The 26,514-nt window shown below is 40.4% G+C and overlaps 1 protein-coding gene and 1 long non-coding RNA gene across 9 annotated transcripts in view; both read left to right on the plus strand.

The window, feature by feature from the left end:
- kcnip4a (potassium voltage-gated channel interacting protein 4a) overlaps positions 1–26,514 on the plus strand; it is a 144,963-nt gene that overhangs the window by 61,872 nt on the left and 56,577 nt on the right. The window lies entirely within an intron of this gene.
- LOC123979765 lies at positions 9,470–16,593 on the plus strand. 2 transcript variants are annotated; one of them, XR_006827326.1, is made up of 2 exons: positions 9,470–9,520; positions 14,602–16,593. It is a non-coding gene; the product is annotated as an uncharacterized LOC123979765 (long non-coding RNA). The 2 variants fall into 2 exon arrangements; XR_006827327.1 differs by lacking the exon at positions 9,470–9,520 and adding an exon at positions 11,391–11,527.

Consider the following 26,514-nt stretch of genomic DNA (forward strand, 5'->3'; position numbering starts at 1 on the left):
ATGTTGCTGCTGTATGTATGTCACACGTATATGCTTTCTAATTCATTAGTAATTAGTAGTAGTTTTAGTGGATATAAGCGTGCATGTGCCCATAGCTTGTGTAGTTTTCCTGATTGGCCTCATATAAATAAAACCTTTGGTTTGATCTGGGAGGGAGGCCCACTTGTGATCCACTGTCTTGTTTGTATGCTGCCATTAGGGATAAGTGAGTTAGGCTTGAACAGTAGGGTTTCAACCAAGTAGCAAATAGGGGCTTATTTCAAACCAAGTGTATCATCATTACTGTCACATCACAGCATGTAGTTTTACCCATCTATCTTCAAGATTACGTTTCACTTACTATGCAATTCCGTTTTCTGAATGTGGAACATCCAGTTTTAATAACAGTATTGCATGCATTTATGCATGTGTCTTCTGTGTAAGTAGCCTAGCGCTAATGATATCAGGCTTGTGATAATGTACTATTCCCATGCTGTATTGTGAAATTCTAAATTGTGTAAGGTAGAATCACAATTCAATCAAATTAGCATACTTGCCCACTTTTAACATCTCCTACCTCCGATTGCCCTTTATGAATTTTTATTAGAGTTCTGCTTTAACTTTTCATTAGCGCTGTGATTTAGAGTCACTTCACTTAAGCTGTCTAATGAGCTATGGCTTCATACGTAAAAGACCTATATCGAATGCCAGTGGTCTCCCAGTGGATGGTACTGAAGCGGTGTACTCACACACGGTGTGCTGATGGAAAGTGCCATCAAAGACGAGGCCCTCTCTGGGAGGCTGATATTGTCTGTCATGCAGGGGTAGTGGTGTGGAGTTTCAGTGAAGTACAGTAGGAGGCTAGATTTCTCTTCCATGTTTCACACTGGTATTGTGTGTGTAATCAAACACACAATACCGTATTATGAAAAGGATTAGTTGCTTGTTCTGAAATCTCTTGTTATTACCTGATTTTTATACTGCAGCACATTTCCATTTACATAGATTTGGAGCTCAGTAAAGTTTTAGACAGAATCTACGAGAGGCTAGATATCTGTGGACTTTGCTTATCGCATTATCATGATGTCACTTAAACGCCATTTCCCGGTTTTAAAGAATGTTTTCAGATACACTATTTTCTCAACTTATAAACTGTTAAACCTGCATTAATTGATTTTTTTTGTTCACTTCGTGGCAGCACAACAAGCGTTAAATACAACACTGAATCACCTTTCGACAGTTGATATGGGGAAACATGTTAGCAAACAGTTGCTTAGCAAACGAACAAACATGGAGCAACATTAGCATCCGTCGTGTATGTACCTGCTGGATGTTATTCTAATATCATTCTCATTTTAGCTCTGTTCCGGCCTCCACTAACTCCTGGGGGGAAACTTCTGTAGCTGCTAAATGCTTCTCTATGCAAGTTGCTAACTTTGTCTGTTGGTGGTGGGTTAGGGTTAACAACATGCATCACATACACTATAGCACTATACAATACTAATCAACATTTCTCAACAAACTGCATTGATAAATATTTTTAGAATATGCTCACATTTTCAATATATAAGAATGCTGTGGTAGTTTTGTGGAAAGGGCAAATTTTCGAGCCGCTAACCTGTGTGCACAAGTATATTGCACATGGAAATAGGTAAGACACCGGCCAAATTCTGAAATTTTAGGCATCCAGTAGCTATCTACCGTTGTTTTCATTGACTTGTAAGTCATCCTTGTAGGTCAAGTAGTTGTTCAAAAATGCAATACCTCTAGTGTTCAAACTAAGAAGTGCAATGACAGGGCTCGCTAGCTGTTCAAGATGACAGCAGCATCTATTGTTTAAACTAGGATGTACATACAGTGAAATGTACTGGAAATAAACTAATGCCATATTCTTGTTTATTTCAAAAAATTCACCGCACCATTTCAAATAAGGCAGTGGGCCGCAGTTGGCCCGCAGGCCGTAGTTTGGCCACCCCTGCTCTAAAGCTTTACCTTTTCATTGTGTCTCCTCTCTTCTAGTATCTTTTGCTGGTTTATGGAAGTGATGGCGCCAAGCTAAATGATAGTAGCTCCAGGTTCATGTTTAATGGAGGACCCAATTACACATGAAAAATGGGCCTTGTTCTGTAATGGCTGGCTAAATCCAGAGCCTGGAGCGACCACAGTGAAAATGCTCCAAAGAGGGAAGACACGGCAGAGGTGATGATATCTATGCTAAAGATGCTATGTGATATTTTGTGTGATGAGGTTTTCAGTGGATGTGTTTGTAGGTGCTGCCACACTGAAGAACACTTTCAGAGCATGTCATTTTCATTGGAGAAAGACGGCGATGGGATGTGTGACATTCCATTTAGCTTGAAACAGATGAGCTTGTTATAGATTGTTCATGGTGTCTGCGTTTATATGAACGGATCCCATTGGCATATTGAATGATGCTTTCAGGAGATTATGCTGTGAGAGATTTGCATGGCCAAGTCAATGTGTTAATTCTCTCTGGATCATGGAGAATAAATAAAGCTATTGCAGAAGAGCATCTATAGATTGTTTTCTTAGCGTTCAGAATGGGAAATCTAAACTTAACTGTATACTATAAAAAGATTTGAGTCACCACACCTGATGATTTTACCTGATAATTTAAGAAAATAAAACATGTTTGTCCCTGTGAGTCTAAACTACACATCTGAAATACTATGCTCTGCCAGCTACACTACAAAACACAAAAAAGGGGGGTCTCATTATTGATTGCCAGTGTTGCAGTGCCCAGTAGCACACAAAGGAAAATGCACTCACCCATCAGCAAGCACACTCATACAAATGGACAGGGAGGAAGCACTCGACACGTCACAAGGAGATCAGATTTCCCGTCAGACTCCTTCCCTGCCCCACACTGAGTTCTGATCCCCAGCCCTCAAGTGACAACCAGACAAATTGGTCTTGAAGAAGCCCAGAGGCAATCAGAGCACACCACTCGCCCACAATTACTTGTCCTTTAACAAAACGATCAATGCGCTCAGTGAATCTGACCGTTACAAGCTGGGAAATGCTAAAATAGACTCTCTGGTTGGTGGGGTGGTCAGGCAAAGTGCATAAAAACTTTAGGTTGCTCGTTACTGAAAATGAAGTTCATGTTCAGTTCTTTTTTTCACTCCCTGATGCCAGGGATTGGAAAAACTCTAGAAGAAACACTGATCACATACACATTACGATAAGCAAATTAGCTTCGGACTGCTTTAAAGACACTTAAAGAACACCATAAATGTAGTTTTAGTCCCATAACGAATGACCTAGTCAGGACTAGAAGAACATTATATTCCTGCAGCCTCACTATGCAGTCACCTCATGTGTTGCTGCCCTGATTGCCTACCACTGTTTTATCACCCTTGCATGAGTATAACCTATGCTAATACTGATTGCCTCCGCTGCAAGTCTGATCTGTCAACCATAGTGATATAATGGGCCATCAAAATAAGTAATGACAAGGGCACTGAAAGTTGATTTGTATTGATTCCTTTGCGTAAACCTATAGCACTTACACGTTTTGTTGGATTTTTATGATGTGCAAGAAATCCCCATATGCAGGTTGTTTCCTTTCTATAGCAGGTGGTCACTGCAGGGGCTTTAGAGTGCCTTCCACTTGGGATTGTGAGTGGGTTTATGTCACTGTAGCAAGGCTGCCGGTTTTGACGCAACAGTGCAAAAATACATTTCAAAGGGTATTGTGCATGTGTGGGCTGTCACAATGCATCTGCCTGCCATCGTCAGCACAGAAAATGTTGGGCTTTTATGTTCAGATAGGCTGCATGTTTTTCAAGAGCGTTTCGAGGAAAAATACCTTTATGTTTCCTTTAATATAAATGAGAAAGTAGTGACGTAGTAAAGTAATCAGTCATTGCATCATATCTATATACCATATGAAATTTGGCTGCATAGTTCCCTCACTGCAGTTGAGCTGAATTTATTAAATTATATTTATGTATGAGATCATCGAAAGTGTCTCTTCTGATCTCTTATTCATGACCTCAGCGTGACTCCACTCATCTAACACAGAGCCCAACACATCAGCTACGCATACAAACACGCTGGCTTCATGTTTGCTATGAAGGCAGTTGTGTTCTCATTATTATTTCATATTTTGACCATGTTTTGTATCGCTACTGTTTGTACACACGAAGGGAAGGGAAACGTGGCCTCCACCTTTTTGCACCTCCTCTTTACGCACTGTGTAACTTCAGTCGTGAATCACTGATGATTTGTGTTGCGGCAGGATTGTATTGGGTTTGAATTCAATATCCCACTCATGGCAAATGGACGAATGTTAATAATTGATGTGTAAACCACGTCTGAGGGCAAGAACAAAAGGGAGTGTGTCTTTATTGATCTTAAAGGTTTATAATCCTGCAGGGGATAAAGGTCTAGCTATGAAGGATCCCACCAGAGGTGGGAATTTGGTGTAAATCCATGCTTATTGTGAAACTGAGCTGCATACAGTTAAGTTAAATATGATTTTTTTGTTTTGAAAGGCCCAAAACTTTGGTGTCAATTGTTGTAAATGAGGATGAGGCATGCATTATTCATTTTAAACATGTAAATGAACTTGCTAGAGACAGAGAGAATGTCTCAGAGGTTTAAAAATTACATCCCTCGCCATTTATCTTTATTGGTTGATTTAATGCCTTGAGAAAATAGGGTACAAATTCATACACATGTAATTGAGTTTTGTGTGCAGTTGCTCAGCAGACAGATTACTGTATTATGCTATATGCACATTTCTTTCTACTTGTTATCAGTGTTCTTTAACACATTTGAATGTAATTATTGGAAAGTTGTTATAATGTTATGTCTTAAATAATTGGCGCACATTGTTCCATAAGCTTAAAATCCTTGTCATCTAGTAGAGCACGTACCATGTGTCAAGGACTTGAGTGCTTACCGCAACGGCTCCCTGTTTGAACCTGGGCCCTTTGCGGCCCGTCATCCCCTCTCTCTCCCTCTCCCAGCTGCCTTTCCTGTGTCTCTCTACTGTGACTATCAAATTCAATTTCAATTCAATTTTATTTATATAGCGCCAAATCAAAACAGTTACCTCATAGCGCTTTTTATAAAAGAGCAGGTCTAAACCTTACTCTGTGATATTATTTATAGAAACCCAACAATTCCCACCAAGAGCAAGCACTAGGCGACAGAGGCAAGGAAAAACTTCCTTTTAAGAGGCAGAAACCTCGAGCAGAACCATGGCTCAGGGTGGGCGGCCATCTGAGAGAGAGAGAGAGCCATAAAGAGGGAGAGAGGGATGGGGGGGCAGCCTTCACAATATACGCACAATGGTACAGACAGTAAAGGTGATGTTGTACAGACTGAATCAATAATGGTACAGATATGTATAATTATGTTTATGATAATAATAACAATAATAACAATAGGACTAGTAACAATAATTGTAGCAGAGGGTGTCGAGCAGGAACACAGGGGCCAGCAGGTGACTCGCAACCACAGATCCAGACTCTACAGCGCCAGAGCCAGAAACACCTGCAGGTAGTGACAGAAGAAGAGAGGAGAGGGACGAGAAAGCACAAGACTACGGGAAGGGGAAGAAGTCAAGTTAGTAACATGCAATAATCGGATGAGGTTGCATACAGAGGGAGAGAAAGAGGAGGAGAGAGGAGCTCAGTGCATCAAATAAAGCACAAATGCCAAAAAAAAATATAGACATGAACACAGTGTATCTGTTCAATCCTTGCATGCTCTCAGGTAAATTTGTGTTAGTGAGCTATGAAGATGGGAAATGAAATTCATCGATTGCCTATTGACCCCGGGCGTCCAGGCACAGAACAGCGTTGTGAGTCTGCAACTTGACGGTGAAATATGATTTTATGATGCTTGCTGAGCCTTCGCCGTTGGACGCAGACTTTAACCCTTTCTGTTTTCATCTGTTCCAACAAAGGCAGGCGACTGTGAGATTATAAAACATTTAGCACAGTCAAGAATAAGAGTTACTGTGATGCTTTATGGATGTCAGAATGGCTACAGTACAGCTGGTAAGGCTTCACTGCATTTCCTCAAGGATATTTCAGCAATGCAGACACCTGCCATAACAGGATTTCCTCTGGTTTAAGGGCTGACTGCATAAGGCTGCAATACACTAGAAGAACAATGTCAAAGTTGTGAAAATTCAAATTGCTGTCAAACTGCGCTGCGAGGAAATCTCTCTACACTCACTGTGACTGGAGGGGGCGGAATTGGAAATTAGTAGTGGAAAGAGAAACTGGAAATTAACTGGAAACACACTGTCCAAAGGAAACTCAAGTTACACTGTTTACCGGTAGCAGGCGATTGATTGTTTGGCCGAGTGGTGAATCTGCACACAGAGCAGAATTTAAAGTCAATGCGAAATGTTATTTTTCTCACTACATTATCCAGCCACCTTTCGTGAATAAAGCGATATCAACGTATTACCAAAGAAAAAAATAAAAGCTGTTGCATACGTGCTGAAGCGATGACCCGATTAATCTTTATTTTAATTTTGCCATTTTATAGCATAGATGTTTAACAGATGAATGGGTAAAATATTGATAACTGATAATGAACAAAATCTTTAGTTGCAGCTCTGTCAAACTGTCACTCCATGAATAGGTTTTTGGTATCATGATTATTGACACACTTCTTCTTCCTGTGTTTAAACACTGGTTGGTCGCCCTGCCTCTGGTCATTCCGAGAAAGCAGAGAAGATAATGGGCTATAGGCTCAGGCCATGGCAGCGCATTACAGACAGGCGTGTGTCCTCCACCAGAGATTAAGGACATGGTGCGGCTGTCCCTAACTGCATTAAAAGACCCCCATTGGATAATTTCTCTCTTCCCCAGAGCGCATACAAATCTGAGCTCTGAAAACTCACCTTATGTTGTGCGTATTTGTGTGTGTGTGAGTGGTGTCCCTCGACATCAATGTGTGTACATTTTGTGTGGTTGCACACCGCCATGGGAAATTTTGCCTAACTACATTTTCCTGTTCCGTGAAAATGAACATATTAACACTTGACCGGCGTTTGCTTGTACCGCTGTGACGAATGCATGCTAAACAGCACTCGCTGCAATTTGAGGCGGCCTCACATTAAAACTGCACTTAGGCTTGTAAACCAGCAGAGTGGGTTCCTATAATTGACTCCTGCAAACAGCGTAATTTACATTAGTTGCGTAATTGCAGAGAATCGAGCTGTATTTCAACATTGTGTTCTTATTTAAAAGTGAAAAACCATGAAAAGCCTACCACCGAGCAAGTGCTGTCACGGCCCACAATGCTCTGGTGAGTGGAAAAATGCTGGAATGTATTCACCTACTTTATTTGTCATCGACAGTACAGTTGGTGGGTGGAAGTAGAGATGGAGTACAGTGTGTCTCCGTATGAATGTGTGTTTGTCGCATACATTTGATGGAACCACATAGGCAGACCATATGATTCAGGAAATGCACCAGCCTGACATGTATCACTGAAGAAGATTTCGACAGTGGGGAGATGAAAATAGTTGATTCCATGGATGGTTATTAGACAACATGCTCCTGGGCACAGTAGGAGTATGTAGGAGCAAGACCCCCAGACCTAAAGAGATGGACAACAACTGTATTTTTTTTATTTATCACTTTGTAGTCATTTTGTCTGTTTGAACTTTTTTCTGTGTAATTTGAGTGTCATTTTTGCATCTCCATCATGTAGTAATTTTGAGTGTCTTTGTGGTCATTTAACATCACCACATAGTAGTAGTTTTTTGTGTCTTTTTGTAGTTGTTTAACATCTCTTTGTAGTTCTTATGTGTCTCTGTATTCGTTTTGTGTCTCATTGTAGTTCTTATGCATCTCTTTGTAGTTGTTTTGTGTCTCTTTGAACTTCAGTGTTTCCCATTCATTAACGAGACCATGGCAGCCCACCACAGTCTGATTTGTTCTGCCATAGTTTCAGAACGTACCGAAAGTATTTTTACACATCTCATAATAACATTACAGACCCCTAACATCGTGTTTTGTAGGCGCTGCTTCACGATGCTGCAAGTTAGCACGCTCACACACTTTGGCATCCGACTTGAGACAAACACTTTTGTTTTGAGGTAACTACAGTAACGTTAACTGTTTCTGTCACTCGTTTGTGAGTAGCGATTAAGCTAGCCACTCTTAAATTTGGAGTGCACACATATTAAAGCCTTTATGGTAAATCCACTGAAATGGACCAGTGTGAGCTGATAGGCAGGTTAGCGACTTTATCCTGTCATTTTCTCTCTTTACAAAAACAAGTGTTGCAGTATGAGAGTCCTACCTGAAGAGAGACTGTGAAGTCTTCATGTTATGTGATACAAGAATCACATACAACATTATTTATCGAATAGGGTCAGACTTTAGGCGAGGATACACATATGACATATGTTTTCAAGATAAGGTGTATACAGTATGGAAATACGATTCACAGAAAGTATAAAAAATATTACATGTGCCCATTAAAAGTAAAAGAAAACCAACGATACAATGTTCGGGAAATTACTTATTCTATTTTTTATTCTTTGATTTCGGGTTGCTGGAAAAACATTAAATAAATTTGTTGACTTTTGTTGCTGTTTCATCACCATTTATAGCCATGCAATGGGTTTATGAATAATTTACTAGAGCACAACATTGTTTGCAAATGCTAAGTTCTTCATAGAGTGCCTCTGAATTTTGCACCAAATTAATGCATTTAACTTTGAAATGTACAAAATTTTCTTCCGGGGGAGCATGCCCCGGACCCCCTGAGAGGGTCCGAAGCCCACACACCATAGTCTCTTAAAATCCTGTGAGAAACACTGAACTTTGATTTTCTTTTTGTAGTAATTTTTTAGAGTTTCTTTGATCATTTTGCATCTCCATGTAGACATTTTGTGTTTCTTTCTTGTCGATTTGTGTCTCTTTCCGTGACATTCAGATGGTAAAGTAGAATTCATAGGTTAAGAAACTGCAGCTGACATTCTGTATTTACGCAATGCTGGAAATGAAGGGAAGCTGTTTGCCTGTCTGCCTGTATTTTAATGAATTGTTACTCTAGCCTCAGTATGCTGTGGCGCTCTAATGTGAAGGAAAAAACAAATATTGGATTGGATTTGGGTGGCCAATTCTCAATATGAAAAGACTTTCATAAAAAGATCAAGACATTCCTGCTTTCAACCAAGCTGTGTGACTTTCCATCAAGACGAATCGACAGTCACGTCAAATAAAGGTCTGGTCTGCTGCCCCTCAGACCCCTTGACCTGTGTCCGGTAGGCCCGCTCAGTAGTACATCCACGGTTGACTCACACAAATTGGCAACCTTTGTCATTTTGTTATCACTCTCATCACATGCTCTGCCACATCCACATACGGATTATCAATGAGCCATGACTACATCACTTAAATATTGGTCTTACATGCCACAACCTCCAAGCGTCACCATGGTGATGCCTTTTGTTTTTTTTTTCCCAATTTTTACGTGCAGGAAGTTGCACACCAAAAATGAGCTGGCTCTGGAAATAGCTTTGGTAGGGTGAAAGGTCAGTCTGGTCAGTATAGTATCATGTGGAGGTGGATCTAAAGGTTATCTTGACTTTCAGCTTGAGAACAAATGCTGAGGTCTATGAGAGAAAGTCTGTACAGTAGCAGAGAATTGTGTGATTAACATGGAATTCTTTATTAATTTGTTCCAAGTCGGCACTGAAGCTGAAGCGCATGATGTTGATGCTGGGTATATATATGTAGAAACACAGATTTGTTTCATCCAAGTCATTTGATTTCCTAACCTAGCGATCGTGACTCTCTCTCTCTCTGTCGTGACTCTGTGCAAGATACAGGGTGAAGGTAAACAAGCATATTTCTGTTACACACAGTTGTGTTTATTTTTCTTACTTTTGTTGATATTCTTGACTACTATATTATTGTGAAATACCGGATAGTTTTGCCTCTTTTGGTATCTAAAAATGATTCAAAGGAAGGGAACATGACTACAGCTAGGTATCGAATCTCAGCTCTTTCTTTGGTACTGACCGAAATGTGACGGTATAGTGCCACTTTAAGGCAAATTTATATAGGCAACATTCTTGTATGGCTGCATTTTTTATATTTAACATTTGAGAACTTTGGGGTCTTCTTTTAAATGGAAAAAGAAATTGTAATTGTCAACATTGAAAAATACTGCTTTTGTATCAGAACTCACTTATTGTATCGACTCTAGTATTAAAAAGTTCACATGATACCCAGCCCTAAATGTTGTTCACTGCTTATAAAACCTGTGATGAAGGAGCGCAAGTAATCATTACTTTGCTTTTAAGATTCGCAAGATAAAAAAGGTGGGAAACAACTGATTTAAGCCACAGAGGATTTATTGCCCTCCTAACCCTCCACCTCCATCACAGATACAGTATGTACTGTACAGTGCATTTGGTAGAAAAGCAATTGCCTTTCTTTTGCCTCAGCATGTTAAGAGACACCAACAGCATTAATCACAGTGTTAGTTCCTCGCTGTCGGTGCGTGTAAGTGAATTTGCATGATAGGATATGTACTGTAGCATCCACTTGGAAGACAATCTGTGGCCAGCCTTCGTTTCTATGATACATTAGTGCCATGAGAATGGAACATAAAAGCATTAAAAACTAATAAGAGTATTTATTTCCGTGGTCCGGTCTTCCAGCATGTAAACTATAATGCAGTCTTAAGGCCGTTACATAAAAGTGAATGCCACGTGTGAGTTGAACAGTTTGTGTGAGGTTGGTTGATACTTTAGAGAGCTTGTAGATTGAACATATTGATTGGCTTCTAGTTTCAGATCAAAGAAGCAGGGAACCAGAGACAATCCACAGTCAGGATTAGAGTATTTTAATGCAAGCAGACTTTAGTGATTTGGAGAGGCATGAAACAAAGACTTGTATCCCCCTCTCAGTCTACTAAGAATTAATGACCTGAAGCTGTTGGCTCAAATTCAACTTTTAAATTGGATAGCTAACACATATTTTCAAGGAATGCTCATAATCTCATTTTACACTGCAGCTAATCACATTTTAATCATTTGCTTGCCTTCCTACAGTATATCAGATATGTCTGATAATAACAAAGTAAATCACTCTCAGCCCCTGAAAGTGAACTGAATGCTGGAACAATATGATATAACGCAAGTTGCAACTTCCCAGCACTGACAAGTAATCTGGCCTTGATGCAGGGAACATTAGAAGGGAGGTGATACTTCAGTGTTACCCTAGCCGTAGGCAGAGATAGCGTTTTGTTACGGTATCTGTGCATGAGATGGCTAGCAACATGTCTCACCATTTACCCGGGAAAAGGGTTTCCCCTCCACTCTCTGGTTTATTAATAGAGAGCTGATGCATGTCGGGTGTGTCGCCGCAGGGTTAGCATCATTGACACGGTTAGTGTTTCACTTGTCACTGTTGGTGATAAGCTGTCATCAGAGCCAGCCCTGATAGATTTTAGATGAGATCGTGGCCCGAGGCGGTTGAAGAATGTGTCATAGCACTGTTTGTGACCTTGTCACAGCCAAGGGCCGTTGAAGGTTTGTCCATCCAATTGAATTTCTCAGCTGCTTCCAGTGTGCATACACGGCCATAAGCTCATAAAGCAATTCCTACTTGACATATTAAAAGCACCACACTGACTTGCATTGTTTTCCATGCCAGACTGTTGCATATAAAACTTAACAGGACATGAGTACACTTTAAATCACTTTAGATTTGAAGAAGAGATTTATTAGAAGGTACTAAAATACAGGTTTGGCACACTGTGATGGCAGTTTAACCCACTGGGCTTAGTAACACCAAATGACTCTCTTTTACAGAAGTTTCATTGAATCTGTTTTAACCATCTGTATGATTGCTTGGTTTATATCTTCCCAATACAAATAGACTTGGAAGTCTTATTTAAATTGCCACTAAGATCTTAGGGAGAGAGTCAGTCCAAGCTTTTGGTCATTTATAACAGGAAGGTCTTTAGGACAGCTAATGCTATATTGGACTGCCAGCACCATCCACTCCAGAGGGAGTTTGAGCTATGACCTCCAGGCCACCCTATCAAGGCACCTGTTCAGAGGACTAAAAGACTCCATGTCTCTTTCATCCCAAGTGCTATTCATATGCTTAATAGCAATAAGCACTCTGACTGCATTCCTTGCACTACGCTCTTTGTGTATTTGTACTTGGTAAGAATTTCTATTTCCCTGTGCTAGTTGTGTGATTTATTGTTGATGTTGTCTTTTTGCATCATTACGTGAAACTGCATAATAGATTTTTTTTAATTTTTTTTTTATCGTGTAGTTTATAAAATGTCATAGAGTAGTGAAACATGTCTGTTACTCATTTATTAATCTACAAAGTGTATCAGCACTTAAACAGCCATAAATACTTCTGAAATGCTAACTGAATTCCCAAAAAATTTTTAATATCGGACCTTGGAGCAACACTATGTAACTTTTGAAAAGAAATAAAACTACAGCCTCACTCACACTAGCTTATGGTGGCTAATGCTCGCAAACGGTAGGTAAATATTACTGTAGGCTATAGCACGCATTACTGAGTCAGTTCACTGACTTTATGACTCCTCCCCACTTGTGCTACTGTAGAAAAAGCTTAGCATTTCAGCTTATTTTGAGCATTATCTTGTTGTAAGATGAAGTTGTAGCAGCCACTGTTTAGGAAAAGTGGGGAGTCGAGCAATTTGGTATTACACTTCCATAAAGTTGTGACTCTTTGTCCTGTGTATGGGCATATCCACAAACGCTGGATCCTAAATTTCACATAATGCAACACTTTTTTCATTAGACTTGACTATATTCCTGCAGAGCCACAAAGTTCCATGCAACCACGACATGCCCTCGGTCCCACCAGCTCTCACCACCTGACTTCCACATCCACTTGCTCATCTGTTCACATTCCCAAATCATCCCCTTCTGCTGACACACGTGCCTCTTATTATCTCATCTGACCGTCACTGTATATAACCTTATAGCTTACCAGACGCTTCCCTTTGCTGGTTTGTCATGTTGTATCCGTGCGTTCCAGCCATCTATACCTGTTCCTGTTTCCCTGTCCCTTATTTTCTGCCTGATATCTGCTAACTGTGTTTTGACCAACTGCCAGTTTATGACCTGCTTGCCTTGCTCGCATATGGGTCCTGAATCCTCATACACGCATCTATGACAGTGCCAGTTTAATTTGCGTTCCAACCTGGGTCATGTTGTGCTACAGTACAGTTATAAACCATGTTAATGTAAAAACCTTCCCTTCCAGTTGCATAATTGCATAATGCCAAGATAACAGTCTATGCTTTCAATCAGACCAAAGAGAAGACCTTATTGCTGTGTGTTTTTGCTTGCTTATTTGTTATCTATCCTAGTGGAACACGAGTACTATAAAAGCCTCATCGCAAATTCTTTATGTGCAGGGACTGCTGCTGTGCTCATTCTTCTACATGACCTTACACTCTGGATAAATCCCCACTCTCTTAGCTGAACAAGATATATGTAACTGAAAACGAGCAAGCTTATTAAACTGTGCATATTTAATATTACGTTTTCAGAGCTCAGTAGAAATCTCTCATGCCGAGGACTATGAACTGCTCCCGTGCCGTCTCATGCGGAGCACAATTGGCTAAGATGATAATGTACAGTATACAACAATGCCTAAATGAAGTGAAATGAGGAGTAATGTTTATTGCTGTTGGGGATTAGGAACACCCAGATTCAAAGGAGCATTAAATTATGTTTTCATCTAGCGTCTGGATTGCTTATTTAGCGATATTTGGGCCCCCAAATAACAGCGGCAATCATAACACTGCACGTACTGTTCCACAGAAGGATTTATTGGGTTCATCTTCACATCTCAGCACGAGTTTCATAGTTTTTTTATTTGGAGATGAATCGGGTGTGAGGAGTTATGATTCAGAGTGAACACTGCTCATTACATTGCTGTAATGCAATATCCACTGTGTTAAAAAATGATGAAGGGGTTTGGTTATGGAGAACAAAACCAGAATAGTGATGTCTTTGCCACCGTCTGTGCAGATCTGTCATTTGTTGCTGCTCTGTGGAAATTTTGATACTTATACGTTTTGGCTTGAGCTGATGCATTTCACACCTGACTGAGGAGAAAAGCACCAGTCTCGTTCCTGTACGGCTTGGTGAACACCGATCTGCGATCAGTAGGCTCAGTGTCAGAGACGCCGCAGACAGCAGCTACATGACTGGGTGTAATAAAATAATGTGACATAGGCCGGGCCTACAGGGCGCACAATGGCAGCAGGTGGAGCTGTGCTGTTGACAGATTGACCTGAGCGGGCGCCGTTGAGACACACGCACAACTGTAACTGCTTGGCCAGCATCCATGTTGGACAGCCCCAGTTTACCACTGCTGCAGGGAGTTAGAAAGTTAAAAAATCTGCTCGTCGTTCTCTCAATCTTTCATCTGCAGTCAGACTGTGGTAAAGACAAGTTATTTGTTTTCAACAGTTTCTCTGTAACACTGCAACTTGATTTAAGTTATGACTCCTCAGCTTTTATTATAGCTCAAGGAAAGTTTTGTACTTTGGTGCGTCACTAAACATAGTGCTGAGGTATACACCTTTTTCTGTTTACAGTGAGCAAGAAAAAGGTCTGGACGAAAGCTGCGCATCCAAGCCCTGCAGAGTCGAGGACGCCAAGACCTCCTCATTACTCATTCTAGAACAACTGCGCTACCTCTTTAGAAACGAGATATTTTGTTAGCCAAGATATAGTGTCAAACAAATAGTGGATTCACTGGGGTTCAATAAACATAAAAGTGGGTGAGCTGCCCTGCTTGGCCCAGTTGTGGAAATTAGGCTTTTGTTTTCGTGCCACTATTTGAAGGAAAATCAACCTTTTCACTGGGCCGTATTTGTCTGTGATTGATGGCAGTGGGATGCAGTTCGCGCCACGAGGGCCGCTGCCCACTGATTCAGACCATCTGGGCAGGTAGTGTATCCTGTTGTCGCTGCAACAACATATTGTGGTTAAACCGGTCCCAGGATGATAGTAGGTGTGGTGCATATTGGTGACCGCACAGGAAAAATAAAGCGCTGACTGACATTTTTATTGTTGCATCATTATTGCTGGATTGCAGCACAGCCCTCCTTCATATTTGACGTTAACAGTACAGAGAAGCTTGCATTGACAAACTCTCACACTCATCATCCCCCTGCTGCTGCTGCAGTGTATCATATGCCTCATGACAACCTCTGCGCCCGCTGTGTGTCTTTTGTCCTCTAAAGACCGTTCTTAATTGATCCCTAATTAGAAACAGCAGGTTGCAGATGTTGAGCTTCCTCCTTTGCCAACTGCTGCTTAAATACTCATTTGGACGGGCAAGTGAGTCTTAACACAGCTTTCATGTCAGTTTCTTTGAGGCTGTGCTAGTATCAGTGACTGCTTTTTTGCTCGTCCATTATTACCATCCAAAAAAATGCTTACAGCACAACATGGCATAACAGCAAAGCCATTTTTCCTCTTTTTCCAATATACTGTAGCAGACAGTATCATTTCCTATTTTGTTTCTTTCTGCAGCGTCCTTCCTACACTGGAAAAAAAGCACTATTCATTAACAATGTTCACTTTTTTTCTTATGTTGATGACTTGCCACTGAAAAAGGCTTAATGTGTACCATTTTCCTACACTTTCCATTTCATTTCTTCCCTAAACAGTACTGCTTTGCTTGCAATTCTGTGACACTTAAGAAAATGTTGCAGTAAAAAGCCCTGACTCTGCTGCCCAGAGTTTTCCTCAACTCTCAGACAGACTGGATCATCACTGCCTCTCGTGATGTGTTTTTTTTATTTATTTATTTATTTATTTTTACGTTCGAATTCCAACACAAAGCTGACAGAAAAACTCTTAATTTATATCGCACATGGAGGTTTATAATTTGTTTTAGAAAGAGTTCTGACACTGCAGTGGGCTTCTGGGAGATTATCTATTACCTCATGGAAATATAAAAAAAACATCTGCTCTCTGTTATTTACATTGTTCTTTTCTCAAGAGCCCCTCATCTTTGTTATAAAATCTATGTCACATGTAATGCCCGGTTGTTCAAAGGGCCGAGTAGTTTTGATTGAAATACTGTTTAGGTGGGAGTAATGGAATCATAGCATGCATGGTTTTAGCCAGATAACATGCGACTGCTGAAAAGTAAACAGCTCAAAATTAAAGTTGATACCTCTCCCAGACGTGTGGTTTAGGATGCTGATCTAGTGCTATTTTGGTTTGTCAAGATAAATCAATTGCGCCCTCTACTGTCCAAAACATGACAGTGCATTTTTCCATTTCTTGCTTTAATTGCTGTAATTGAACTGCAAAAAAAATCAAACCTAATATGGGAAATGTTCAAATAACTACTTGTCAGATTTGGTCACAGATCGTATGCAGGCACACCCACATGCATATAATGTTTTTTGCTCTTCTCCATCCTGTTGTGAGGGTTGTACTCTAAGCGATAACATGCAAAAAAATTGCAGTAAACTGTGTTGAGTTGAAAGAGTTATTATTTCTCTTGCTGTATCATAACCGCACCCTTTTCCCGGTGTGTGGATATTTAACACATTAAAACCTCACTGCTGCACCTTGTTTGGATCATTGTGTTGTACTGCAACTGTACATTTACTGTAGGTTGCAGCCGTGTCTTCACCTGCCGCACACCAGAAACATAATGACACTGGTGCTGACAATAATAGATCATAATTGTATTGGCGTGGACTGATGGTATGTGAAGAGAGAGGCATGTACATGTTAATACCCAGAACGAGTCATTATTGTTCAGGTTAAACAGCATTTGTTGGCAGAAGGGACATTACTCACTTGTTATGTAGCTGGTCAGAGAAAAGTCTGCATGCAGATGTGTTGCGCAGGTATTGGCCCTTTATTTTATGTCTGTTACATACTATGCCTGCTTAATGCTCAATGCTTACAGTAGATTTTACATACTTCAAAAAATGTTTCTGTTTCACGTTGTATTTATTTTATTAGTTATCTTAGCTTCTATCTAAATGCTGTTTGGCTTGTTACCCTACTGTAAACTGTAAATGCCTTTTAGAAAAAACACTGCCGCAACATCTTGTACATGTAGCACTTTGACAGCAATAATCAGCTCTTTTTTGATCATTTGACCTTTCTGTAGTTTATCTGAATTAAAAGAGGACGGCATGAAGGGCATGTCTGGAGTTGCATGTAGGCAGCCATAAGCTGGTTATCACTGCTGCAGTAGGATAATGTGGCACAAATTAATCAAACCTTCTGTGTTCAGTTCCTGGCACTTCATTTATCAAGTGACAAGAGCCCCTTCTGTCTTAAAAGAACAGGCTCCTACATTAGTCTTATTGATCAGATGTCAGCTCTCCTGCTTGTATGTGTCAGTACTGAGCATTGGGACATGTTTATGTTGCAGTACAGGAAAAATGAGCTTGAAGCTCCCGTGCATGAAGCACAACACAGAATATTGGATTTTATTTATAATTAATTATCTATTGATTTATGTAGCCTATCTATTTATTGCCACCACTTGGGTACATTTCCATAGATTCTGCACTGATTAGATATAGCTGTTAAATACGATAATGCTTGTTTAACTGAAACTGCTTGTGCTGTCTGTCATAGACAAAGGAACATGACGATGCCGAGATTATTTTAAAATGCAAACACTGGCAGAGATACATGCTCTTAACGTTTTGCTGCCACTTAGTGGACAGTATAAAAATTGTTCCTTGGGACATGAAACTACAATAATGGTCCACGTGGAGAGTCTCAACCATTGCAGGATCAAATACATATCCATAAGGTTACAGTAACATGAACAGCAAATATGAAAGATTTATAGTATAAAGATTCACAATATGATAGAAGTGAAGCTTCTGACCATCAGTGCATGCAGTATAAATAAATATGCGGTAAAACAGGCACATTAATTTCAGATTTGGCCAGATATATCGATATACAATATACAAGGCGCATGCGTATTCTCATTTCAACTATCTTAATTATAACATGATGAATATAGTATGTGTTTGGGCTTATAAACAAAAGTGTTCAGAGATACCGTGTGTACTTTGTCAGATGCAGACAATGCAAATGATAGTACATATCAGGGCTACAACCAACGCTAATGTTAACAAGCTGGACTGGTCCCCCAATATGCTCTGCTATATAACAAGGTTTTTCTCAGGTCCTTTGATGTCTGCAGTGAAGTTCTCCATATGTTTTGTCAGTTGGTGGTGGCAAATATCATTTTTTATGTTGTGTGATATGTTGCGGAGGCAATGTGACGGACAGGGACACTAGGCGGCCGGACAAGCTGGTTAAAAAGGCTGGCTCAGTGCTCCGCAGGAGGCTGGACTCAGAAAGAAATGTGAAGTGCCGTCCTGGACAATGTCCGCTACCCCTCTTCACAACATCCTGGTGTGCCAGAAAACCAGCGGACGCCTCATCTCGCTTCGCTGCTGGACTGAGAGGTTCAGGAGAGCCTTTGTCCGAAACAGCCGTCAGAATTATTTTTAACCAGTCAGCCAATAGCAGGTGCTCAGGTTATTTTTTCACTGTATTTATTAATTTATTGTTTGTCTGTTTGAAGTCCTTGCCACTGGGTATCTGAATATACCTAAGATTAGGATTAATAATCTCTATGTCTATCAATCTATCGATTATGATGATGATTATTTACAGTATTGATTATTTTCTCAATAAATCGTTTACTCAAAATGTCATAAAATAGTGAAAAATGGCCATTCACGTGGCTTGTTTTGTCCCACCAACAGCCCAAAACCCAAATATATTTAATTTACTATCATTTAAGAATAAGAAAACCAGCAGATATGCACATTTGCAAAACTGGAAGCAGTGAATGTTTCACTTTTTTCCATAAAAAACATGTAAACACTGTGCCACACATGCTCTTTGTTTGCTTGTTTAAGGTAAAACATTTGTGATCATGGTTTTGTACTCGGGATTAGATTAGAATATGTTAGAATTATGCGTGTTAATAATAGTAATATATAACTTAAATTAACTATCTAGATCAGAGATCTGACAGAAATGTAGGTGACAGAATAGGATATACTGCTGATGCAATTTACTATTGAGGTAAGTTACACTTTGGCTTGAGCATAAAAGATCTTACAATGGTTCTCAGGTTCTCAAAGCGGGTTTGGTTCCCTGCACTTTTAACTGTTTTCCACTCATTACTCTGCTACATTTGCTTGTAAGAAAGTGGAATAGCTGTTAGCTTTCAAAATGTTTTTTCAAGAGTATAAGCATCAGTTATGTCTTACACAAACCTCGTGTTTTGGTCTTCGCCTCGAGCAACCTTGGTGCAGTTTAACTTCTCTGATTCATCGCTCTCATCACGCATCAGCTGCTGTTCACAAGCTCCCTGCCGCGATTTCCATACATTTCCATTTGCCTTTGCACACCGTCAGTTTAAAAGACAGTGGGGGCCACTACCCACCTATGGCTCGCCGCTCTGTGTCTGAGTCACAAACACCTACAGACTAACAGCGTTCCTTTTAATGAAGCGCTGGAAATGGCAGCAGGAAAAAAGAGGTGAAAGAAAGGTTATGTGGTATAAAAGAAAGAAAGGCCTGAAGCCCACCACTTAGGATAATGGACAGCCATCTCAAGCATGTCGGCGATCTGCGGGCAGCCGAGCACCTACTGTACATACTTGAGATGTACAAGCATTTACATTTGAAGCAGATGTTTACATGATGTGTTGGACATTGCTCCTTGAAATGACTAGTGTTATAGGTATATGATGGTATTCATCTTCTCTATACACTACAAAATCAATTATAAAACACTTTCCCAAATCCCATATAGTTAATCAGATTGTTTTCCTGAAGTGCTGTGGAGTAAGCCTCAGTGTGCGGAGATGATTTACCACATTTGATTATCCCAACCAGTTCTGTGGAGTGTCTAATTTAATGACAAGTCATTACGGCTCCAACGTAATTAGGCTACCCTTTGAAAAGCCATGCTCAGCTGATTTGGACTGATCCTCAAACTGGGGCTACAGTTTAAGGGTTCCTGCTAAGTGGCTATGCTTTTATTACCTTCTCCCATTAGCACACCGTTCCATATCCATGTGCACATGCACGGTAGCAGACATTTATATTATATGTGTGTGTGTGTGTGTGTGTGTGTACCTTCGCTTTTGATCAAATTTGTTGTCTTCAGCTCCAACTGACCTCCCCAAGACCTGTAAACAGACTTTGATGTTGAAGTAAATTTTTTTCAAAACTACTGTAGGGTAGTTTCTTTATTTCTCATGCAGATTAGGGTTAGGGTTACTTGACATTTTTATACATAAAGTAATGAAACAGACAGCTTTGCTATTTACTAATTCAAACGTGGCCTTCTCTTGCTCCAAGCCTTGTCTGTACAGTCAGTGGGAAAGCATTACACTCCACTCACATAACATACCTGCTGCTGTGAGAGAGCAGGCACAATAATTATGCACTGCAAAAGTCCCATAACGCCAGCAGAGCTGGAACGAGAGGGCAAAATAACTCACTCAGTGATGTGAGAACACTAGAGGAAGACAGCACATTGCGCGTGCACACACACACGTGCAGTGAACTTATGTTATCAGAACAGGCGGGGGCGGTTGTAATAAGCTAGGTAATAAGTTAAAAGAGAGCCTAAGCATATGACAACTTGCAGTAGTAGGCTACAACAGTTAAAATCTTTTCCCCATATGTTGTCATAACCATACCATGAACACTGTAAGCAAACTACCTGATTACTATTAATGAAATATTTACATATACAGTATTTGTATGGGAATGATTCTGTCCCAAGCTTGATCCATATAAATGGTTGATCGCTCTAACTGTGATCACTATAAGTGGTTTCCACTTTAATAAGAAGCAATATTTTGCAACTGATTTTGGTGGATAGCTCATTATAGTATATTTGAAATTATTCTGATGGCATAACATTTTTGTTTGTAGAAAAATGACAGTTCCTTTAGTTCACCCATTGCTTTTAGACCATTCATTCTCTGTGCCGCTGTGTCAGATTTGTTTGCAGGAAGTAGTAGTATCCATGTGCATGGATGAATTGCCTTGAAAAGTTCATGTTCCCTTGAAGATGAATTGTAGTCACATTGGTGTTAACCTGACTTTTTATCAACATTGTCAGGTCTAATTTGTCCAACACTTTGGTTTAAAACCAAATATCTCAGCCTTGCCTGCATTTTGTGTTTAGCAAAGGTTAGCGTGCTAACATGCCAAAGTAAAATGGTTAAAGTTCAGAATGTAAATTCGTTCTGAACATCAGAATGGTAGTATCGTCATTGTGCTCAGATTAGCATGCTGACTTTAGGATTTAGCTCAAAGCTCCGCTGTGCTTAAGTCCAGCCTCACAGAGCTGCTAGCATGGCTGTAAACATAACATAATAACAGGAATAGAATGCCATAATTAATCTAAAACCAGTACCATAAAATAAGTAATGTATGCTCGCTGAGTTCAAGAGTCAAAACGTTTGAATGATTTGCCAGGTAAATAATGAACAGATGCATAACTGTTGCTCACTAATATTGTATTTTCTTATCAAGGGCTTTTTTTCAAGGTGGTTGTTCTATCTATACTATCATAATTAAGGTGTCATGCTGAAATAATTGCACCCGTTGCTGGTACGACTCATTCAGCAGAACCCAATTATAAAAGAAATAGGGTGTACACTGATGATGTAAAGGTCCTTGACCTTCAAAATGGCCGCGACCAGTCCATCATGTGAAAGTGTGAGTTTTTGTTTACACAGTTTATGTGTGCGTATAGTTTACAGAGCCTGCCGCACAGTATGTACCTTACCTTCTGTCTGACATCCGTGGGAGGCCTTGGAGCAACAGAGCACACTCGACAGACAGGAAGCAGGTTAATGTAGTGGGTGCAAATTGGTACTTGATTGCAGTGGTTGGCTGTTGCGTTTCTGAATCGGACTGCCGTCACACAGTTCATGAAATGGATTGCGTGTGGGTGGCACAGGGAGCGGATGTATTTTTGTCATTCTGTTTTCCTCTTTTGATGTGTCACGTCAGACGAGCATCTTTGTGGTTATTTTCACCCGTCTGAGCAAAGGGAAAGGGAAAAGGTGTGGGCATGATTCTGACCTCCAGGTCTTCTCCATAATCCGGTGAATCTTCCCCAAAGTCGGTCTGAGTCTGCCAAATAAGCTGCCGGAGGATCAACTCTGAAGTAGCAATCACTTTTTTTTTCATAGGGCTTATGATGGGATGGGAAATAACTTTAACATGGTAGCAGGATATTTTCTCTGTGGCTACGAATACGGAATCAGTATTACATAAAATACAGTGTTTCTGGATTTTTCTGGGGGGTGTAAAGGTCAATCTGTCACCCCTCTTTCTATTTATAATTAGAGCATTTATTTTATAAATTAGAGGGAGGAAATGATTATTGAGTTAAACTTTCTTTTGGGACTTTCACATTAAGCCTGTGGTGAAATAATAGTAATATAATCATATGGAGGCTTATAGACATGTTTTCCATTATAGATCATCCCTCTTCTCTCATTAATCTGTTTATAAAATGGCTCGTCAGCATTAGTAGGTAGAGAAGATGCTCACTGAAGATGCCCACCACTTAATTTAAATATTGACATTAGCCACTGCCAGCTTGAGGTCTCGGTTCTCACTAAATGTCGTGGACACAGCATGGTTTTCTGCTCCTGTCCCCAGCAGGAGATGTAGTTAGAAGGCAGCTACTAAGGAATAATGTTTTATCTACAGCATGAGCTCTCTCGCCTTCCTCCCGTCTCTCCCTCCCCGTGTGAGGAGAGATCTGCTGAAAAGAGCGGCAGCACCAGTCTGCCCAGCATGTTACTGGCTCCCTCTCCGGTCGCACAATTAATTTAGGTGCTCAACTGGTACAAAGTAGCCCTTGCAGAGCAGAGATCAGCTAACAAGCTCTCACACCAGAACGGGAAAATAGGGGAAGGGAGGGCCCTGCGGAGCATGCGCGTCAAAATTCAAAACTCAACAGAGGCACGCATGTTTTACTCCCACTCCTATTGCTCTTCGTGCTGCCCACCTAGCCGGGGTGAATATAAAGGGTAGTTTGAAGCGGAGACTTGGTTTTTCATGTGAGGCTTCCCAGCATCTCTCTGGGTTTTGTTTTTCATCCCCTCCGTTTTCACTCACAAGCCATCCCAGTGTGGGAGTGGAAAGTGTGTGAAATCTAGCAGGACTTCCAGATCACTAAGCGCGAAAGTCTGGAGGGCATCATGGGGGCTTTAATGGTCATCTTCTCGGTTCAGCCGAAACAAAGAAGCAAGGCGAGAGGTAGGTTTGATGGGAAGGTGAGGAGGCATTTTAATTGGATACATTTTTCACGAGTTAGCGGCTAAATTAATTGTCTATAAAGAAAGGTAACTGCCTGCTTGAAAAGATGTTTGATCTTTAATCTTTATGTTGTACTTAAGCCGGTGGATTTATTGTTAAAAGACTTGCACAGATAAATTGTTCTGTGTGTGAGAATGTGCAGCATCGGTCTGTGTGTGTGTGTGTGTGTGTGTGTGTGTGTGTGTGTTTTGAACTTAGGCATCCAGATAGTTCCCCACTAATCTGCTGTTTGCTCTCTAATCCCATCTGAATTCATGTTGCCACACCAGCAGTCCATGAAATTGACTTGAAATCGGCCACTTTTGGTAAACATTTCGTCTGGACTCCACAAACTTGCTTGACTTTTTCCATTTGCCTTTTCCCACAAGTGATTTTACAGTGGCGGCCCACACTCGCAGTCAGCATGCCACATAGACTCTCTGCCAACGCAGACGCACAAGCTTACGATACATCTGTCTCCCTGCAATACTGTGCCGATCAGCCTCATTGTCACAGCTTGTCACCGCGACAAAAGACGAGGAAGTCTGGTCCTTTTTAAAGAACAATGAAATATTTAGTGGGTGGCCAGCGGACAATAACTGCTTGCGGTTATATTTAGTGGTGTAGTGTGGAAGAGACAGAATGAATGACACTTAAAGTACAGTAAGTCATATTTCACTGGGGTATTACAAGAGAGCTTGAAAGCCAAATAAATGAGGGACTCTGTAACTCTCTCAGGTAATAGATCACAGACGGGGTGGTTATGTGCACTGTAAGCTCATTTCACAGGGACCTAGAAAGGAGAACGTGGGATCCAGATACACAAACACACAGTGTAACAGTAGCTAAATCGCATGTGCTTTACCATATTGCGATGCTTAACTGGAGATCTAACATGTATTGTTTCCAGGTAGTTTCAAACAGATGAAGCAAGGTTTTAAAATAGTCGGCTAAGATATTTGAGAGATGATGGATGCCTAAGAATGGTGGTTTGTCCTCAAAAAAACTGACCGTTATGCGCCCTCTTCAGTTACTATAATTATGCCTATCAACTTTCTGTTTGCATACAGTGCATACAAAGTTTCCAGTGGTAAGTTCAGGGAATTTTGAAAGAATGATTTCAGACAGAGGAAGACAAAAGCAGACTTCTTATTTCTAGCTGGTTATATTCGATTTCAATGGCTGAAATTACAGCTATTACAAGCAAACTGTATCCGCTGGAGCTAGCGAAACATTGGCTCCTTTGGCTGACGTTTTCATGCTTCCGGCTGATCCGTTTTCAAAGTCAGACTTACACTTTATTGTTTGTATTTTCAAACATCTTTCACCTTTAACATTAGAAGAGAAAGGGCTTTTAGGATGAGGGCTAACCAATGTGTTTGGTGAACTTCACGATATCTCAGGGTGCAAATACCTCACCGGGTTACACTGCAGAGAAATACTGTGCTGTGGATGTGCTATTGTGAACAGGGCTTACGTTATCTGTAGCCCCATAAAATTTAGTTAGCTAATGAAATGCTCATATTATAGGAGATTAACACACAGTTTAACCCTTTTTCTTACACTTTTGCACTTGTGGTTTTTCTTTTGGGAAAGGCAAAAAAAGACCCCATCCTTCCAACTTTAAGTTGGAGAGTATCACTCTTTCAACAGCCCTGTGTACTTCAGTATATTAAGAAATCTAAAGCTTGACACACAGTTACGGTTGCTAAGCTATGATTGGAGAGTCGCTGTTAAGGGGAGTGGTTAAGTGAACACTCAGGTTTGCCAATTAAGTGACTAGTTGGTTAATGGATTAGTTAGCTGTGGATTAATTGACACAAACAACAATTATTGATTTAAGTCAATTATAAAAAAAATTAAGGGGAACATTTGCTGGTTTCAGTTTCTCAAGTATGAACAATTACTGCATTGTTTTGTGTCATTGTAAGGTGACTATCTTGGAGTTTAACGACGAGTTTCTTCATGTCTGAAGTCACGTTTGATCACGTGAGCTCCTGTGAGATCCCAAGTCCCCAGAACCAATCGTTTAGTATAAATGCCAAGTGTGTGGCTCTGCGTCTTGGCTGAATAGTCTGGAGGGTGCATTCTTGCAATTAAAATATTAAACATCAATTAACTGAAGGAATTATCAAAAAACATTTGATAAAGAAAAGAATTGTTACCAACACAGCTCTATCATTTGTAACACGTCAATGCGTAGACTTGCAGCTAAAACTGTAACACGTCCTCAAAGAAGGTAGAATTGGATGAGTTTATTGTGCAAATCCTGAACAGTACAGTTACTGTATTTGAAACTTCAAATACAAACAAATATTTTGTCAAATCATGTAACACATGGATTTACACAATGTGGAGCTCTTTGGACAAGGACAAAATGAAATAATAAAACATGCACTTTCTGAGTGACCTTAGTGTTACTCCACCACCCACTCTAATGCATTCCATTAATTTTCATTGCTGCACTCATCTGCATGACAAGAGACCATGGTCGTATAAGCACTCATAAGAACTTTGCCCTCCAACTCCTTTTCAGACTCAGCCGGCCGGGCTTTGACTGTCCCAAGGATAAGAGACGTGCCAGCGTCATTATGGTGGTGCTCAATGATTTGTTTGCCCTTGTTGTGCTTTATTTGAAATGTCTTGCCTGTTTGTGTTGTCGGGGCTGTTATGAGTACAGTTTGTGTAGGAGTAAGATAGGTACACTCAGAAGTAGAGTTGCTCAAAGGGAAACAGCAAAGCATTAACTATGACTCAGGCCACCAACTGGTAAATTAATGTTGATGGCGTGTTTCAGTTCCTGAAAGAGAGTACAAGACCGCTTTGAAATGTGTTAAACAAAGTCAGAACTAGTTACTGAATTAAAGAATAAAAGTACCATTAGGTATTATCACTATTCAATATTCTTGCTGTATTGATGCTTTATTGATGCTTGTATGTTGTTCCCCAAATGTAAGTCGCTTTGGATGAAAGTGTTTGCCAAATGAGTAAATGTGAATGTAAATGCCTCTAAGCTGAACTAAAACATGATGTAAACTAAGTTGAGGTTGGTTTTCTTGAGCTAATTCCTCGTGACATTAACACAAGGGGTGATGGAGATGTCCAGTACGTTGTTGTTGCTGGCCCCGACTCCTTCCAGGCCTTCTGGTGTTT

Source organism: Micropterus dolomieu, linkage group LG12, assembly GCF_021292245.1.
Source record: "Micropterus dolomieu isolate WLL.071019.BEF.003 ecotype Adirondacks linkage group LG12, ASM2129224v1, whole genome shotgun sequence".
Taxonomy (NCBI): Eukaryota; Metazoa; Chordata; class Actinopteri; order Centrarchiformes; family Centrarchidae; genus Micropterus; species Micropterus dolomieu.